General features: G+C 38.2%; 1 protein-coding gene across 3 annotated transcripts in view; it reads right to left on the bottom strand.

Annotated features, from left to right (window-relative positions):
* Nucleotides 1-12,500, bottom strand: part of LOC150089705 (phosphatidylinositol 4,5-bisphosphate 3-kinase catalytic subunit alpha isoform-like) — a 291,320-nt gene extending 278,820 nt beyond the window's left edge. For all 3 annotated transcript variants that reach the window (XM_090389607.1, XM_090389609.1, XM_090389608.1), the window contains exon 1: nucleotides 12,429-12,500. The gene's annotated coding sequence lies outside the window, so the exon portion shown is untranslated. The remainder of the gene's footprint in view (nucleotides 1-12,428) is intronic.
* Nucleotides 12,501-13,002: the final 502 nt, after the last annotated feature.

Genomic DNA, 13,002 nt, shown 5'->3' with positions numbered 1-13,002 from the left:
AAATGCCTTGCTAAAATCCAAATACACTATGTCGAAATTGTTTCCTACATACAGCTCACGAGGAACTATGTCAAATTAGCTTACCACATTAGTTAAACAAGATTTTCCCCTTAAAAACCATGTTTGAGTCCTTCAGAATGTCATTTCCATCTAAATGTCACTGCATTGCACTCATAATCACTGTCTCCAAGATTTTTCCTACCAATGAAGTGTGATTAACTAGTCTGTAGTTTGACTTTATGTATTGGCAATATGTTTGCACTTCCCAATAAAAAGGAATCTCTTCTGAGTCTAATGATGACCTCACAATTAACCTTAATAGTTCAATGTACTCTCTAGTCACCTCTAGTTACTGAGTATATGCCATTAATTCCAGGAGGAGGCTTACTTGCCTTGAAGCTTGAAAGTTTTTCTAATAAATAATTTGAAATTTCAATCTGTTAATTTCATGCTTTTCAGCCGCTTCACTATGAAAGGACTTTTGTCAGTAAAGATTGACAAAGTACTTATTAAAATTCATACGGCACATCAGCAGCAGGGTTATCTAACACTTTTCTACACCCATCTCACACAATGGCTCGATCTAATTCATTTTCTCCTTCTTTGTATTCAAATACATGAAAAACTTCTTGTCCCCATTATTTTCTCTTTTAGCCAGAGTTTTCTCACAGTCAGCCTTGCCACCCTAACCTTTTCTGTTGTACTATTACAGATAAGCTTGTATCTGTTGTAGGCTTCAGTACTTTTCATCACTTTGTAACTTTCCCATACTATTTTTTCTGCTCTATTCGACTGGCCAGCTCTGTATTCATTCATCTCATGTTTTATTTTCTTAATGGTATATATGCATTTGTGGTGTCTGTGATTACTATTTTAAAGGTATTCCATAATTCTAATATATTCGCACTCCCTCTGAAATCTGCCTAATTCATAAATGCCATGTAAAGTCTTAAACTGTCATAGTCCCCTTTTCTGAAATTAAAACTTAATTTACCAATAATTAAATAGTTAATTGAAATTTACCATAAGCAACATCTTAAACTTCCAAATGATTGCACGATCACTACTAGCAAATGGCTGCTGTACTGTAAGCCCTGTGATGCCATCTGATTGATGAGTAATGATGAGGTCTAGAATTTTCTTACTCCTAGTGTTTACTCCACATGTTGATACAAATAATAATTATCCAGTTTAGTTAAAAAATTTGTTTCCTATGGTGAGAGCCACTCCCACTTATTCCAATCAATTAAGGGCAAATAATAAAACATAAGACATTCATATTTGCTCACCCTTTCCATCTGCATGTAGAGACTTTTGTCATACTCTTCAACACCTTCTGGTCCATAGATAACTCACACTCTCATTACACTATTGCTTCCAACTAACCCACACAGATTCTATGCTGGCAGACAACTTTTGACTCAGCAAAGGCTCTTTTCATTGCAGAGCTTTGTTCAAATGAATACTGTCTCTACAAAATAGATCCTTCTATTTCAAGTGAGAAGACCATGCTGGTAAAAATTTTACCCTCCTCAAAAGCCTTGCAGAATCCCTGAAGTCTTGAGTTGATCCACAAGGCTTTTAGCATATAATCCCTGCTATCATGTCTGGACAGAATTACAGACATATAGAGATCCCGATCTAACTCGTGGCATTTTTTCAGCATGGTCCTATATATATAACCAACAAACAATATTAAACAAACAGGTTGTGTTCGTTTATTATCATTTGTCCCCAAATGAATAACTATGCTCTCTTAACTCCCTAGTAAAAAGAGCATCAAGATATGACAATCTGTTGATAACATCATCAATTGGTGATGTTAATTCAATCAATTCAGTTAATTCTAGTCCACCTATCTTTATTGCAAAAAATAGCTACCAATTTTCCTGACAACAATCCTCCAATAAAACTAAATCCTCTTGAACCAGAGCAGAATGCAAATGACTACTCTGTTCTGGGATCAGAATCAGGGTTGCATCACTTGGCCAGTCACAAGATATTTGAGATTCCGATGAGCTCACAGTTACATTGTTTTCGTGGGCAAGCACCCATTTCTTCAATGACTCAAATTTTTCTAGTAGCACACCAAATTTTAATTTAAGATACTCCTTTCCACAGGTATTTCCTTCTGGGTCATGTACTCAGATGATGTATTGAAAGTGGATCTTGTAACAACCATTATTTATGTAAAATCTGAACTTAAGAAAGATTACACAAAATTTAAATTTGCAATGCATTACAGAAGTTAAATTAACAAAATATTACACAAATTAAGCCGCTACCAAAACAATCCACTAAAATTAAAAATTTAAATTAAATTAAAATTAAGCTACTGAAGTTACCAGGGAGAAATATTTTAGAAAAGTTAACAATTAAATTTACAAATACTGTATAATACTATATTTTCACAAAATTACTGAAATAAAATTTACAAAATTATTGAAATAAGATTTAAAAATTACAGAAAGTAAATTAAACAAATTTTAAATCTACTAGACACCCAATCTCAATCCCCTTCAGTTAATTCACTGGGGCCAACTTAAAACACATTCGCTCACTTTGGCTTTCTACAGTATATATATTTTTTTTTATGAAAACCCCAAACCAGAGGTATTACAACCTATAATACTTAGTAACGCGCTTTGGTTGGAAGTTGAGAATACGAAAGAAGATATTTGTTGACATTAGACTTGAACTTCTGTACACTAATTTTCAAGAAATACATGAGAAGGAAGGTTGTTCCAGAAAACGGCAGTTGAATGAATAAACGAGGAAGATGAAAAGCTGGTTCTGTGAGTTTGAATTTGGACAGTAAACGGATGTTGGCTGGTGGCAGCATGTGTTCTGATTGTTTTGAAAGAGAGAGCAGGAATTATAGAAGCCAATTCAGAAGAACAGTGCCCATGGAAGTATCTGTAGAAAAGGCATGCAGCAGAAACAGTACGTCTATGAGACAGAGAATGGAGAGACTGTTAGAAAGGAGTCATTAATTAACCTAACTGCCCTCTTCTGAATGGAATCTAGAAGCCTGAGAGAGGTTTTGGGGGTACCACCCCAGATGTGGGAACAATATTCCATGGTAGGGGGGATTTGCAATTTGTACAGAGTGAACAGCTGTTTGGAAGAAAAAATAACGAGAGCGAAAGAGAAAACAATATTTGTAATGTGCTTGTGCCAAGAGAGATTAGAAGTCAGGGTAATCCCCAAAAAAGATATATCAACTTGCCTAGAAATTGGAGTGTCATCAACAGTAAACATAGGAGCAGAAGAATTCTTTTTGCGAGATATAAGACAAGACTGAGTTTTAGAAAGATTGAAATCAACTAAGTTGTCTTTGCCCCACTGGAGAATTACCTGGAGATCGGCATTTAAGGAATTGGTAGCAAATATTCGAGAAGTTGAAGCTGAGTGAGATAGGGCAAGGTTTCTCAAATTGGAAAGTGGACTGCAATGTGCTATCATTGGCAAAACTATGGATAGGATTTCCAGTCAATGGAAGAGAAAGTCATTAAAATACAAGAGGAAAAGCGTGGGGAAAGAACTGAACCTTGGGGGGACACCAGCATTAGTGGAGAAGTTAGAAGACAGAGAGCCAACTACCATCACCCTCAGTGAGCGATCAGAGAGAAGACTGGATAACCAATTACAAAAAATAGTTGGCAAACCATAAGATGGAAGCTTGTTTAGAAGACCTTTAAGCCAAACATGATCGAAAGCCTTTGAGATGCCAAGAGCAACTGCTTATGTTTCACTAAACTTTTCCATTGAATTTGTCCATAAATGAGTAACATAAGCCAGAATACAGAGTATGGAATCCATACTGGCGATCATTGATCAGACGGAAGGTTTCTAGGTAGTTTAAGAGTTGGCAGTTAATTGATTTTTCCATTACTTTAGAAAGAGTAGAAGTAATTGCAATAGGACGATAATTGGATGGGAGGGACTCGTCACCGTTTTTAGGAACTGGCTGGATATGAGCAAATTTCCAAGCAGAAGGAAAAGCACCTTTGGAATAAGAAAGTAAAAAAAGGCGGCAAAGAACAAGAGTAAGGTTAGGAGCACAAGTTTGAGAACAAGTGGAGAAATACCATCAGGACCTGGAGCTTTCTTAGCATCGAGATTCGTCAAAATCCTTCTGACATCCTTTTGACAGAAGACCACAGAAGGCATTGAATGGAGCATGTTGGGAATGGTGGGAGGTGTTTTACCAAGATCATTAATACATGAGTTTGAAGAAAAATGGGATGCTAGCAGGTCCGCTTTATCCCTGGCTGAAGTGACAAAAGAACCATCTGGTTTTGACAGAGGTGGGAACAGAGATGGGCAAAAGTTGCGGCCAATAGCTTTGGCAAGAGACCAGAATGCTCGGCTACAGTTAGGGCAAGTCTGTTCAAAATCTAGTTTGGACTGATTAATGACCGCTTTACAATTGTTGCGAACTTTGGTGTAGGCAGATAATGAAGAATTGGAAACAAGCCAATTACGATATCCAACGTTCTTTTCTTGAACAGCCTTAGCACATTTATTGAAAAACCAAAGTTCAGATAAAGGACAAGATTTTAAAGTGGAGTGTGGAACAAAGGATTCAATTCCTATACGAATAATTTCACTGACATGATCTGAGCAAACATTGACATCAGAAGTTGAATCCTTTGCCATCCTTGGCAAAGGATGCAAAGACCTTGGCAAAGGATGCAAAGAAAAACAGAAAAGAGTTCTTTACATATTTAAACTCAAGAAGGAAAGGGATGAATCAGATTGGTCCACTGGATATTGATGGTTCAACAGTTGAGGATCCTGCTCAGGTGGCTAACATTCTAAACGAGTATTTTGCATCTACCTTCACGCATGAGGAGTTATTCAGGAAGGAGAATGATGTAGGTATAGTAAACATTGGCAGTGAGCTGGATGATTTTGTAATAACTGAGAGGAAAGTGGAGGAGAGATTGTTGAGGATAAACATAAAAAAAGGCACCTGGGGTGGATGGGATCTATCCAGTTATATTAAAGGAGGCAGCAAAGGAAGTAAGCAAACCCCTAGCCATAATTATGAGAGCTTCTCTGGACTCAGGGGAGGTACCCATAGACTGGAGATGTGCGAATGTAACCCCAATTCACAAAGGAGGATCAAAGGCTGACACAAGTAATTATAGACCTGTTAGTTTAACTTCTGTTCCAGGTAAATTAATGGAGGCACTGGTTAAAGAAGCACTGCAGGATCATCTAGACAAGAATTCAGTTATAGCTCAGACGTGGCATGGCTTTGTTAAGGGCAGGTCTTGCCTGACCAATTTGATTGGATACTATGATGTAGTCACAAAAGAACTGGATGCAGGGAATAACTTTGATATTATATATTTGGATCTTAGAAAGGCTTTTGATACTGTTGCACAAATTGGAGCAGTGTGGAAGACCGCTGCACAAATTGGAGCAGTGTGGCATTGGAGGCAAATTGCTGCTATGGATAAGGGGATGGTTGAGTGGCAGAAGACAGAGAGTGGTAATCAATGGACACTGCTCAACGTGGACTAATGTTATTAGTGGAGTTCCTCAGGGTTCAGTGTTGGGTCCGTTGTTGTTTTCGGTGTTTATGAATGATATTGATGATGGGATATCAAGTTTAATGTCCAAGTTTGCAGATGATACAAAGGTTGGCAGGGTTGTTAAGGACACAACTGACGCTATGCTGCTGCAACAGGATCTGGAAAGGTTGAACAGATGGGCTGAGAGGTGGCAAATGAAGTTTAACATTGACAAATGTAAAGTACTACACATGGGAAACAGCAACCCCAAAGCAACGTATCAACTCTGTGGTACTACACTGACAGTGGTAGAGAATGAAAGGGACTTGGGGGTGGTTGTGCAGGCAGATATGAAGTTCTCTGAGCAGTGCAGACGGGCTGCAAGAGTAGCTCATGGTGTCTTGTCAATGATATACAGGAATTTTTCTAGCAGGGATAAGGAGGTGATTATCCCCTTGTATAAGGGAATGGTTAGGCCACATCTTGAGTACTGTATACAGGTCTGGAGGCCTCATTTCAAGAAGGATGTAGAGCTGCTGGAACGGGTACAGAGAAGGGCAACAAGATTAGTGAATGGAACAAAGGGTTGCTCTTACGAAGAAAGGCTTAAGTTTTGCAAATTACAGAGTCTGGAGACTAGGCACCGGAGAGGTGATCTGATAGAGGTGTATAAGGCTTTGAATGGTTTGAGCATGCTCAATGCCAATGGGATTCTTCATCTTGATCAGAATAATCACCTCAGAGGGCATAAATTCAAATTGAGGAAGGACGGATGTCAGATAGATGTGCGGAAATTTGCCTTTGGCCAGCGGGTGGTTGGTTGGTGGAACCGACTTCCATCACCTGTTGTTGAAGTTGATAGCCTAAACAAATTTAAAGCTCAACTGGACAGGTATTTCGAACGAACGGAGGGGTGAAATGGGAGTGGTGTGTTTTTTTTTTGGCTGATGCTGAATAAGCTTGCCTTCTTGCATCATATGCCTCTACTAATGCTAATTTTGCATTCTTATAATGCCAAACAATACAAGGCTGGGAATAGCCATGAAATCAAAGGCTGACACAAGTAATTATAGACCTGTTAGTTTAACTTCGGTTCCAGGAAAATTAATGGAGGCACTGGTTAAAGAAGCACTGCAGGATCATCTGGACAAGAATTCAGTTATAGCTCAGACACAGCATGGGTTTGTTAAGGGCAGGTCTTGTCTGACCAATTTGATTGGATACTATGATGTAGTCACAAAAGAACTGGATGCAGGGAATAACTTTGATATTATATATTTGGATCTTAGAAAGGCTTTTGATACTGTTGCGCATGGAAGACTGCTGCACAAATTGGAGAAGTGTGGCATTCGAGGCAAATTGCTGCTATGGATAAAGGGATGGTTGAGTGGCAGAAGACAGAGAGTGGTAATCAATGGACACTGCTCAACGTGGACTAATGTTATTAGTGGAGTTCCTCAGGGTTCAGTGTTGGGTCCATTGTTGTTTTCTGTATTTATAAATGATATTGATGATGGTGTATCAGGCTTAATGTCCAAGTTTGCAGACGATACAAAGGTTGGCAGGGTTGTTAAGGACACTACTGATACTATGCTGCTGCAACAGGATCTGGAAAGGTTGAGCAGATGGGCTGAGAGGTGGCAAATGAAGTTTAACATTGACAAATGTAAAGTACTACATATGGGAAACAGTAACCCCAGATCAACGTATCAACTCTGTGGTACTACGCTGACAGTGCTAGAGAATGAAAAGGACCTGGAGGTAATTGTGCAGGCAGATATGAAGTTCTCTGAGCAGTGCAGACGAGCTGCAAGAGTAGCTCATGGTGTCTTGTCAATGATATACAGGAATTTTTCTAGCAGGGACAGGGATGTGATTATTCCCTTGTATAAGGCATTGGTCAGGCCACACCTTGAGTACTGTATACAGGTCTGGAGGCCTCATTTCAAGAAGGATGTAGAGCTGCTGGAACGAGTACAGAGAAGGGCAACAAGATTAGTGAATGGAACAAAGGGTTGCTCTTACGAAGAAAGGCTTAAGTTTTGCAAATTACAGAGCCTGGAGACTAGGCATCGCCGAGGTGATCTGATAGAGGTGTACAAGGCTTTGAATGGCTTGAGCATGCTCAATGCCGATGGAATTCTTCCTTTTGCTCAGAATAATCACCTGAGAGGGCATAAATTCAAATTGAGGAAGGACGGATGTCGGATAGATGTGCGGTAATTCGCCTTTAGCCAGCGGGCAGTTGGTTTGTGGAATAGACTTCCATCGCTTGTTGTTGAAGTTGATAGCCTAAACAAATTTAAGGCTCAGCTGGACAGGTATTTCGAACGAATTGAGGGGTGAAATGGGAGTAGTGGTTGTTTTTTTTTCTTTTTTTTTTGGCTGATGCTGAATAAGCTTGCTTTCTTGCATCATATGCCTCTACTAATGCTAATGCTAATAAAGGCTCCATTGGAGAAGAGACAATTACCAAGTTGTGATCTAAGGTACCTAAAGGAACACTCACTTTGACCAGGTACTTTGAAGAGTTATTTGTGAGAAAAAGATCTGGCTGTATGGTTGGGATTGTCCGGTATTCTTGTAGGTAAATGAACAATCTGTGCAAGGTCATTAGAAATTGCAAAAGCCTCAGCATCTCGACCAGCTGGGTCGGTGTGACTAGAAAACAGACACCAGCTGGAGTTGTGAACATTAAAATCACCAAGGAAAATTACCTCACTGTTAGGAAAGTTGGACTGGAGAAAGTCAAGTTGTAAAGAGAGGAAGTCGAAGAGCTCCAAGTGATTAGTGGAGTTGGGAGAAGGGTAGAGACAACAGATGGATTTTACACAATGAGGTAGAGAGATTTGAAGCCAGAGAAGATCGAAAAGTGGAGATTCCAAATTACCAAGTCTCTGACAGGGAACATCGGAACAGACATATGCACAAGTACCACCTTTGAGGCGAAAGGAATCATGCAAGTGAAAATGGACATTGTTGAGATTAGAATTCAGACCACGTATATTTGTGAAATGAACTAGGAAGTATAATATTACTTTAAAAATATCAGTTGCATTTATGGTCTGAAAAACAGCAACTAATAGCAATTTTAATGGTTCTAAATATAAGCTTATACATTTGGCAAAGAGAAATCCTGGAGCTACATATAAGCTAAAGATGGGATGGACTAAAAGTAGTTCAAGACAAAAATGCCTGAAATGTTATGATTCAATCTAACATAAAATTTTCCATGCAATGTAAATAGGTGGCTAGGAAGATACATGGAGTCCTGTCTGATTTATATGGCCTTTACTAGTACAGAGAAGGATATCATTAACCCTCCTTAGAGGAGGATGGTTAGAACCACATTTGGAATATTATATTCAGGTCTGGAGACAGCAGCTAAAAAAAAAAAAAAAAAAAGTCAAAACTTCTGAGGAAGACAACCAGGTTGGTGATGAGTGCAAAGTGATGCATATATGAGGAATGGCTTAGAAGGTGTGAGCTGCAGAGTATGACAACCAGACATCTAAGGGAAGATCCGATAGAGGTGAATAAGAGAATCTTGTAATAACTGAGAGTAAAGTGGAGGAGAAATTGTTGAAGATAAACACAAGAATGGCACCTGGGATGGATGGGATCTATCCAGTTATATTAAAGGAGGCAGCAAAGGAAGTAAGCAAACCCTTAGCCATAATTATGAGAGCTTCCTTGGAGTCAGGGGAGGTACCCATGGACTGCAGACGTGCAAATGTGACCCCAATTCACAAAGGAGGATCAAAGGCTGACACAAGTAATTATAGACCTGTGAGTTTAACTTCTGTTCTAGGAAAATTAATGGAGGCACTGGTTAAAGAAGCACTGCAGGATCATCTAGACAAGACTTCAGTTATAGCTCGGACACAGCATGGTTTTGTTAAGGGGAAGTTTTGCCTGACCAATTTGATTGGATACTATGATGCAGCCACAAAAGAACTGGATGCAGGGAATAACTTTGATATTATATACTTGGATCTTAGAAAGGCTTTTGATACTGTTGCACATGGAAGACTGCTGCAGAAATTGGAGCAGTGTGACATTGGAGGCAAATTGCTGCTATGGATAAAGGGGTGGTTGAGGGGGAGAAGACAGAGTGGTAATCAATGGACACTGCTCATCGTGGACTAATGTTATTAGTGGAGTCCTTCAGAGTTCAGTATTGGGTCCATTATTGTTTTCTGTATTTATAAATAATATTGATGGTGGTATATCAAGCTTAATGTCCAATTTTGCAGACGATATGAAGGTTGGCAGGGTTGTCAAGGACACTACTGACACTATGCTGCTGCAACAGGATCTGGAAAGGTTGAGCAGATGGGCTGAGAGGTGGCAAATGAAGTTTAACATTGACAAATGTAAAGTACTACATATGGGAAAAGCCACCCCAGAGCAACATATCAACTCTGTGGTACTACACTGACAGTGGTAGAGAATGAAAGGGACCTGGGGGTGGTTGTGCAGGCAGATATGAAGTTCTCTGAGCAGTGCAGACAGGCTGCAAGAGTAGCTCATGTTGTATTGTCAATGATATATAGGAATTTTTCTAGCAGGGATAAGGAGGTGATTATTCCCTTGTATAAGGCAATGGTCAGGCCACACCTAGAGTACTGTATACAGGTCTGGAGGCCTCATTTCAAGAAGGATGTAGAGCTGCTGGAACGAGTACAGAGAAGGGCAACAAGATTAGTGAATGGAACAAAGGGGTGCTCTTACAAAGAAAGGATTAAGTTTTGCAATTTACAGTGTCTGGAGACTAGGCACCAGTGAGGTGATCTGATAGAGGTGTATAAAGCCTTGAATGGTTTGAGCATGCTCAATGCTGATGGGATTCTTCCTCTTGCTCAGAATAATCACCTGAGAGGGCATAAAATCAAATTCAGGAAGGACAGATGTAGGATGGACGTGCGGAAGTTTGCCTTTAGCCAGCGGGTGGTTGGTTGGTGGAACAGACTTCCATCCCTTGTCGTGGAAGTTGATAGCCTAAATAAGTTTAAGGCTCAGCTGGACAGATATTTCGAACAAACAGAGGAGTGAAGTGGAAGTGGTTATTTTTTATTTATTTATTTTATTTATTTTTTTGGCTGATGCTGCATAAGCTTGCTTTCTTGCATCAAATGCCTCTACTAATGCTAATACTCTGTTTTATTTGAAATTTTCTTATTTATTTATTATTGGCTGATGCAGAAAAAGTTTGCTTCCTTGCATCACTAGGCCTTACTAATACTACTCTGGCAGTACCACACAAGTCAGGAGAGAGTTTACAAATAATCATTTTTGAAAAGAATACATTCATTACCATATTTAGCAGTAATGTGGACTTAAATAATGGTCAACTCAAATGCATGAATGTAAATTGTGTAATATAAAATGGTGGCAGTAGTTCCAGCTCCGGAATATTTCTTCCCTATTAAGTCACCAAAATGGACATTCCTGCACTAACCATTTGGCTACATCAGGTTTACACATGTGAAGAATATTTCAATTTACTCTGTTAATAATTTTTCCAAATATTTTATGAAATTTAAAAAAAAAAAGGAAACAAAAACCTCTCAGCTTTAGGTCGTTCTTTGATTTGGAGACCCAAGTAATTGATTTAGTTATTGGCCTAGTTACACCACTGCCTAGGTAGGTAGGTAGTGAGAGGATCATCTTAAACACCAAAACCTGGATAAGGATATGTCAATGGTGCCTGCCTTGGCTACAAGCCTGGAAGGGGTGCAATGGTTAACAGAGTGATTTAAGTTTATATGATAGATTCAACAGGAGATGAGTGTGGGACACAATTTTAAATAGCTGCCTTGGACACAGTTATTGCTCTCTAGTATTGTATTATTTTGTTTTATAACCTAAACAAAAACAATTTTTGCACTTATAGTAATATAGCATGGAACCTGCTCTCATATCAGCTTACAATGAACTCTATTAAAAAAAAAAAGCCACAAATTCCAAAAGAATCTGTCAAATAGTTCAAAAGCAGAATAATTTTTCATTTCCACCTGCATAAGGATCAAGCAAATGATCCAACTAATGGAAAAGCAAGAAATATAAAGCTAACTTTTAATGCATTACCTTTAACAATGAATAAACATGTGCAACATATAATATTGGAAGAACTCAAAGGTGTCCTCTTGCAATAATTTTTCAACTCATGAATGCTGCTGCAATAAATGCACACAATTTACAATTTGTTACTTTCTGTTGGTGATAACTACAAATTGAGGTAATTATAAGTAACTGGCTCTGTCACTTATCGAAAGTTTTCGGAAAGAGCTCATTAGGTAAATAAGACTTATCAATAAAATAATATTACTTTGATATTTAATATAAAAAAAAGAACAAAAATGTCATTATGCTTTCTAGGCATACTGCGACAACTGCCGTCGACATTTGAACGTGACTGATATGGGTTAATAATACCTAAAACACCATGCATTTCGATGTCTTTCCTCGCTATCGTCGTCTGTGCAGACCCAGGTGCTTGGCATCCAGAGTGCCCTCCCCTACCTTTTCAAGTGAAAGTGCTTATAAATTTTGGAAACGGTTGACGCTTTCTTTAACCTACACTAAGATCCTATCATAATTTCAAGTAATAATAAATTTTCGGTGAAGCCAACTACTGTCGATTGTATTCAATATTTACTGTATCTCATAAAATTCTTTCTTGCGAATTCAAAAGTAGAATTGTTGTTTTAATATGAGTGAGAGGTTGTTTACACAGAAATGTTTTTCTTTTTGTTTAATTAAAAAAAACAAAAAAAAAAACCCAGGAAACACGCCATTTGTTAGTATTTATTTGGCAACACTTAATTTCTCTTAATCTAAATCAGTTAAAAGGCATATCAATAAAGTTCACATTTAAATATTTACAAGAAATAAACTTACCACAATATTCTAAAGATTATAAACTTTACCCCTCTTTCACAGCAACAAACACTACGCACACTTTGTAACTCGCCACCTGGTGTTTATTTGAGAATAATTTCTTATTTAAAATATTGATTTATTGAATTTTGTAGGTGGTACATTGGGCAATCCTGCGACATAAAAATAAATAAATAATATATACACTCTATGATCACTGCATTGTGACCAGCTACCTAATACCCGGCAACCTTTCGCACTGATAACAGCCACTATTCGCCTAGGCATTGAATACACTAGACGTCTGAAGGCAGTGGTGGGATTCAAATAATTTAACAACCGGTTCCCTGCCCTAATGACCGTTCTAAGTATTAAAAAACTATATACCGAAAGTTAGTTTATTATTTCATGCAGTTAATACTTAAATAAGAACAATAAAAGAGGTCCACAAAACTAGATTATGTTATAAGAAAGAGTTTTAAAATATTAATGAAAAAATATTAAATAATACTTGACAAAAAACAATAAAACTGTTATTTAAGATATTTCCATATTGTTTCTTGATTGGCGTCCTCGCTTGCAATTTTATTCGCTT

This window comes from Mastigoproctus giganteus, chromosome 2, assembly GCF_048544385.1.
Source record: "Mastigoproctus giganteus isolate SK-2022 chromosome 2, ASM4854438v1, whole genome shotgun sequence".
In the NCBI taxonomy this organism is placed as follows: domain Eukaryota; kingdom Metazoa; phylum Arthropoda; class Arachnida; order Uropygi; family Thelyphonidae; genus Mastigoproctus; species Mastigoproctus giganteus.
This window is presented reverse-complemented; position numbering and strand designations above follow the sequence as displayed.